The 7,074-nt window shown below is 37.8% G+C and overlaps 1 pseudogene; it reads right to left on the bottom strand.

The window, feature by feature from the left end:
* LOC106870001 (histone-lysine N-methyltransferase SETMAR pseudogene) overlaps positions 1–3,350 on the bottom strand; it is a 33,436-nt pseudogene extending 30,086 nt beyond the window's left edge.
* Positions 3,351–7,074: the final 3,724 nt, after the last annotated feature.

The raw sequence follows: 7,074 nt of genomic DNA on the forward strand, positions 1-7,074 counted from the left end.
TACAGAAAACAAAAGATAAAAGCAGGTGAAGGAACAAGAAGTTTTATTAGTTTGACACTCAGGAAGAATGGAAAAGTCTTTGACATTTCAAGCCTATGCTCTTCAACAGCAAGGGATGAGAGGTAAGAGTGAGAGAGAGAGAGAGAGAGAGAGAGAGAAGAAAAATGAAAAGAGAAAATTGTATCAGTATTAAGAACAAGTGACACACACACACACACACACACACACATATACTCAGAGAGAGAGAGAGAGAGAGAGTAGGAGAAAGAGAGAGAGACCTATTCAAAATATGGTACAGTAATGTAACTGAGATATAGAAAACTATACTGTAAAGATGAGATAATTTGTCCAGAAAAGAAATGAATGATAAATCTTGATAACCTCAACTAATCTTAGACAGTTGGACATCTACAACTACATCTAAAGCCTGCTTTACAACCATATGGTTTTGGGTTCAGTACCACTGCATGGCACCTCAGTCAAGTATCTTCTATTATAACTCTAGTCTGACCAATGCCTTGAGAGGGGAATTTTGGTAGACTGTGTGTGTGTATATATCATCATCATTATCATCATCATTTAACGTCCGCTTTCCATGCTAGCATGAGTTGGACGATTTGACTGAGGACTGGTAAAACCGGATGGCAATACCAGGCTCCAATCTAATTTGGCAGAGTTTCTACATCTGGATGCCCTTCCTAACGCCAACCACTCAGAGAGTGTAGTGGGTGCTTTTACATGTCACCCGCACGAAGGCTAGTCAGGCGGTACTGGCAACGGCCACGCTCAAAATGGTGTCTTTTATGTGCCACCCGCACAAGAGCCAGTCCAGGGGCACTGGCAACAATCTCGCTCGAAAATCCTACGAAGGCCAGTCAGGCAGTACTGGCAACGGTCACGCTCAAAATGGTGCATCTTATGTGCAACCCGCACAAGAGCCAGTCCAGAGGCACTGGCAACGATCTCACTTGGCTTGCCGGGTCTTCTCACGCACAGCACATTTCTAAAGGTCTCAGTCAGTAGTCATCGCCTCGGTGAGGCCCAATGTTCGAAGGTCTTGCCTCACCACCTCAGCCCAGGTCTTCCTGGGTCTACCTCTTCCACGGGTTTCCTCAACTGTTAGGGTGTGGCACTTTTTCACGCAGCTATCCTCATCCATTCTCATCTCATGTCCATACCAGCGCAATCGTCTCTCTTGCACACTACAACTGATGCTTCTTATGTTCAGCTTTTCTCTCAAGATACTTACACTCTGACGGGTATACACACTGACATTACACATCCATCAGAGCATACTGGCTTCATTCCTTGCGAGCTTATGCATGTCCTCAACAGTTACAGCCCATGTTTCACTGCCATGTAGCATGGCTGTTCGTACACATGCGTCATACAGTCTGCCTTTTACTCTGAGTGAGAGTCCCTTTGTCGCCAGCAGAGGTAAGAGCTCTCTAATCTTTGCCCAGGCTATTCTTATTCTAGCAGCTACACTTTCAGCGCACCCACCCCCACTACTAACTTGGTCACCCAGATAGCGGAAGCTATCGACTACCTCTAGTTTTTCTCCCTGGAATGAAACAGAAGTTGTTTCCTGTTTGTTTACAGTGTTTATTGCACCTGAACATCTGCCACATACAAAAACTAACTTCCTAGTTTACCTGCCTTTGATATTGCTGCACCTCTTATGTGTCCATAGCTTACACATGTACATACGTATATATATATATATATATATATATATATATATATATATATATATATATATATATATACACACATATACACACACATATATTAAAGTAATAAAGTTAACATCCAGTCATAAAGTGATTAATAGTTTCGCATCCATAAAGGCTTTGGCCTCGTGAACATCTCATCAGACTTTAAACCCAAAGACAGTGTAACTCTTCACCTCTGGGAGGCAGAAATCTGCTATAGTCATTTGGTCAGTTGGTCATCAAAGAATGAATAGTCCGGTGTCAGTGAGGACAGATGATCTTCCTTAGACCAGTTATTTGTGGGCTAGCACATCTAGCATTACCACCACAGCATTACCAATGCACACAGCATTACTTCACACCCAGCATTACCACTGACAGTACCCACATCACCATCGGCGACAATAGCACCAACACCATGGCCAGGGATGACCACTACAATGACAACAACTACACTGACAGCAGCCACAGCAGTATCACCAGACCCATGCATCATAATGATAACAGCATTGATAGCATTCCCAACAACACCAGTGGCAACAACAACATCCCCAGGCCTGGAGCCAACTGAAGATGAATGAGTAATGTGAGTACAACCAACACCCAAGAATGAAAATATATTGAGTCAGCCAGGATGACCTTCAAGTGACACCTGTACAACCACAAGTCCTCCTTCAAGGTTCCGGTAAGATGATTTCTCATATCTCTGGCCAGTCATGTGTGGCACCTCAAAGTTGAAGGGACCCCCATATGATTAATAAGTGGAAGATCTTAGAGCAGCTAGGACCCTACATCTGCAGGAGCATACACTGCAAGCTTTGCATAGATGAGTGAGCAAAGATACTCAAAGACTCCCTGAAACCTGGGTCACTGTATGTATACTCATCAAGAAATTTTCAGCCCCTGCATCCATTTCAAGCACTATCTGTTGCAAGCATGAGATTCTTCGTTCTCTGATTAAGCCCAGAAGGGTCCTTATGATCCAAAAGCAGCCCAAAGAATAAATCCCTTGTTCCCCCTCACCCAGCCCACAAGTAACTGGTCTTAGGGAGATAACCCATCCTCACTGACACCAGACTATTTAATCTTTGATGATCAACTGATTAAATGACTGTAACAGATTTCTGCCTCCAAGAGGTGAAAAGTTACATTGTCTTTGGCTTTTGTCTCGTGAGATGTTAGCAAAGCATGTCGTTTCCAAATTTCTGGCAGAGTGAATTGCGTCGTGGTGCTGTTTCTCTCACAGACAGTGCCCAACTGACCCTACTATACTGTGTAGTCGATAAAATCAAAAATAATGTGCATGCGTGAAATTAAAAATATAAAATGGTGATAACTTACTCATCACAGCTTGTGTATATGTGTATATATATATATATATATATATATATATATATATATATATCAATATCGATTTAAATAAGAGCTAAAAGATGATCCATTGTAAAAACTTTATTATAACCTATGATCATTTCGATGCAATATACAGACCAATTCATGCATATTATAAAATTTGGAATATTGTATCTCTTCAGGGTCAGATTAATTCATAGCAGACAGTAAAAACACTTCTCACTTACTCTGCTTTCTAACGGTTTCAAGTTCGACATGGTATACAGTTTCAATACGTATCATGTCTTTTCAACTTGTTTATTTACATGTAATTCTAGGACAACTATGAAAGTTGTCTATTTTTACTGTCTGCTATGAATTAATCTGACCCTGAAGAGATACAATATTCCATATTTTATAATATGCATGAATTGGTCTGGATATTGCATCGAAATGATCATAGGTCATAATAAAGTTTTTACAATGGATCATCTTTTAGCTCTTATTTAAATCGATATACATACAAAAACTCACATGTGAGAATTTTGCTACGTTGATAACAGATACAATATTTTTACCAAATTTTGGTATAGATCTATAAATACAAATATATATATATATATATATATATATATATATATATATATATATATGTATGTATAGACAGACAGATACATATACATACATGTATGATGAACTTCCACAGTTTCTGTCTACAAAATTCACATAAAGGCAATTGGTTGGCCTAGCATTAAAATAGAAGACATTTGCCCATAGTGTTGTGCAGTGGGACTGAACCTGAAACCACATGGTTACGAAAAGTGACTTTCTTAACCATGTAGCTACACCTTTAATAAATCGTTAATTCTCTCCTCGTGTTGTAAGAAGCTCTCTGCACTATTTCATTAAATTCCATTATTCTCTGTGTTTCTCTGAGCAATAAATAATTCATATCACTTGATTCTAATGATGTTCCCCAAAACCAGTAGGGAATTGCTAATTAATGGAGTGGTTGCCAATTGAGGGCCATGCATTTCACTATCGTATTTCACTCCAAAAGTAGCAAATGTTACTCCATAATGTTAATAAGAGACACTTTTGAATAGTAGCTCTAACTGGGACAGTAAACCTTTGTTTTGGGGGTATTGTGAGCTCCTGTGAAGGCAGCAAATTTCAAGAGAATGGCATCAGAGGATAGGGACAATGGGTGTTTATGGAGGTGGGGATGGTTATGATGTTTTTTTTCTTTGAAATAAAATATTTAAACCATGTTCAAACATGTGATTAGAATGTTGCTCAAAAGAATTACAAGAAGGATTCTTCAAGCCAAACAAACTAGCTGGAGACCTAAGGGTAGACCAAATACGAAATGGTTGGATAATATCCAAAGTGCTCAGTTGATCATACTTGGAAAAATAGCCAGAAAGTGTTATGATAGTTGCTTCTAATATATATATACACACATGTACATACATTTATATATATATATATATATATATATATATATATATATATATGGTGGTTGTCTACTCCTTACACAGAGTTTGACCACCTCCTGCACCTACACCTTAGCCCGTTCATAGCGTCTGATGTGGCTTTTTAAACCAGACAATGTTCTGAAAAAACACCCACACAGATTGCACCTCTGATTTGTACTACCAATACCTGCAAGTAAGTTCTGCTCATTGTGGATCCTAACATGTCTTTTAAGACCCCCATTGGATTTGCAAACCCTCTGGCACACACCACATTCAAACGTGTGCACAGACATATAATCAGAATAGCTGATATACACACACACACATATTAAAGTAATAAAGTTAATGTCCAGTCATAGAGTGACCTGTGGTTTCGTGTCCATAAAGGCTTTGGCCTCGTGAATGTCTCATCAGACTCTTAAGCCGAAGACAATGCAACTCTTCACCTCTGGGAGGCAGAAATCTGCTTTTTGTCATTTGGTCAGTTGGTCACCAAAGAATAAATAGTCTCTATGGAGAATGTGACTGAAAACTTTAGCTTCATGATCCTCTCAGGACTGCAAGCATAGAAAATGGATTGATGGATTCTGAAATTTTATATACATTTTTTTATAAATAAATAAATAAAACTGTTGGGATTAAAATGTGAACCGAACATAGCGTAATCAGTGAGAAAAGAACATGACTGATGATACACCAAAGCCCAGTATAATTTCAGTGTATAAATATTTGCTTTCTTTCATAATTTCCATTGCAAAAAAATTAACCAAAGAGGCAAATATCTAGGCAAAGTAAAAGTTAGAAGATGTATTGAATGGAAAAACTATAAGAAAATATGGATAAATTGTACAAAATTAGCTTCTGTTGGATTACAGTAATTTTCTATGGGTTTTCTTTTGTTTGTTTTGTCTAAACATGAGAAGCAGATATTTCTAAAACACCATTTAGTGAAAGGAAGTTCGAAACTACAAAGAGTTGAAGAACTTGTATTAGTGCAATGGTTCTTAATGGGGAATCTATATAGCCCTTGTGGGGGTCCATATACAATTTCATTGTTAAAATTTGTGCAATAAATTGCTTAAATGTCTATAATACACAAAGTATTTTAACAATTTTGTGTTATACAATTCCTAATAATATTTAATTATAAAAATATAATAGGATTTTTTAAATATCAAATGGTTAGGAAAGTTCATTCAATTATTTACGAATTTCTTTTACCTTATTTACATTTGACGAATATTTATCCTCATCTTGTTTGCTGTGTTAACACCAAACGAGATGAGGACAAATATCTATCAAATGTAAATAATGTACACGATTCCTCATCTCTTACATATAGAACTGAAGTTCATTCAAATAAAATAGGAATCAGAGGGGACAATAGGTAAAAAAAATGATTGAGAATCACTGGATTAGAGGTTTAGAAAGATGTCTGAAATAATTTAACTTCAAAATCCAGGGCAAAGAATATTGTATTTTTGGTTCCTGATAATAGACTAAAGCTGTTATTGAGAACCTGTGACCCATAGGCCACATGTGGTCCACAGGCCACATGTAGCCTGCAGGACTTTCTCAATGGCATGTTTAACAAAAAAAAATTTTTTTAATGACTTGGAATTTCTTTAGAAATGCAGCCCACCTGTTGATGTGTCATGCCTCATGTGACCTGCTTCTTGAAAGAGATTTCTCATGTTTTGATTAACGAATACCAAAGACAAGAAATTACTGATCTAATGCTCAGTAATACAAAAATTCTGTCTAGATTAATGTTAGCTTTGTGGAAAGATTAAATTTTGCAATAGAGGTCATTTGGAGTCTCATGTGAGTAGAGATAGAGAGGGTATCAACCATGATATTTACCAGAGGAACTCCTGACATTATGAAAAAAAAAAAAAAAGAAAGCTGAATCACAGAAAATCTAATTAAATAATGTTAATGGTATACATGTAGCATAACTGTGTGGTTAAAATTATGCTTCCTAATTACATTGCTCTGGGTTCAGTTCCATTGCACAGTTCTTTGAGCAAGTGTCCTCTACTAGAACCCCAGGCTGGTGAAAGCTTTGTAAGTGGAATCCTTGGGCTGTTTACCTTAACGGTTGAGTACTTAGTTGGTAATTAAGAGTATGTGCTTGACTCCTGTATCTGCCGACTAGCAACTTTTTTCTGTCTAATAATGGCAAAATACCCAATTTTCCTGCTGTTTTCACAGCCATAATGGACACTCCATCAGTTATGATGATGAGGTTTCAGTTGATCTGGCCCAAGTTGCCATGCTGTGGGACTGAACCTGGAACCATGTGGTTGGGAAGCAAGTTACTTACCACACATCCACTCCTGTGCCCAGTTTTTTTTTTTTTCCAGGCTGGAATGAGCCGGGTGAGACTTTCTGATGTAGTGTATTATGATTGGATGCCTTCCCTATTACCAACCCTTTTAGTTCCTATTCCTGTGCATTAGACCGGGTTTTTTAAAATTTATTTTATTGCTTTTGGAGGGATCAAAACCTTGGAAGAATGGAAAGCAAAGTTGCCCTCACGCAGGATT

This window comes from Octopus bimaculoides, chromosome Z, assembly GCF_046866305.1.
Source record: "Octopus bimaculoides isolate indiv1 chromosome Z, ASM4686630v1, whole genome shotgun sequence".
In the NCBI taxonomy this organism is placed as follows: domain Eukaryota; kingdom Metazoa; phylum Mollusca; class Cephalopoda; order Octopoda; family Octopodidae; genus Octopus; species Octopus bimaculoides.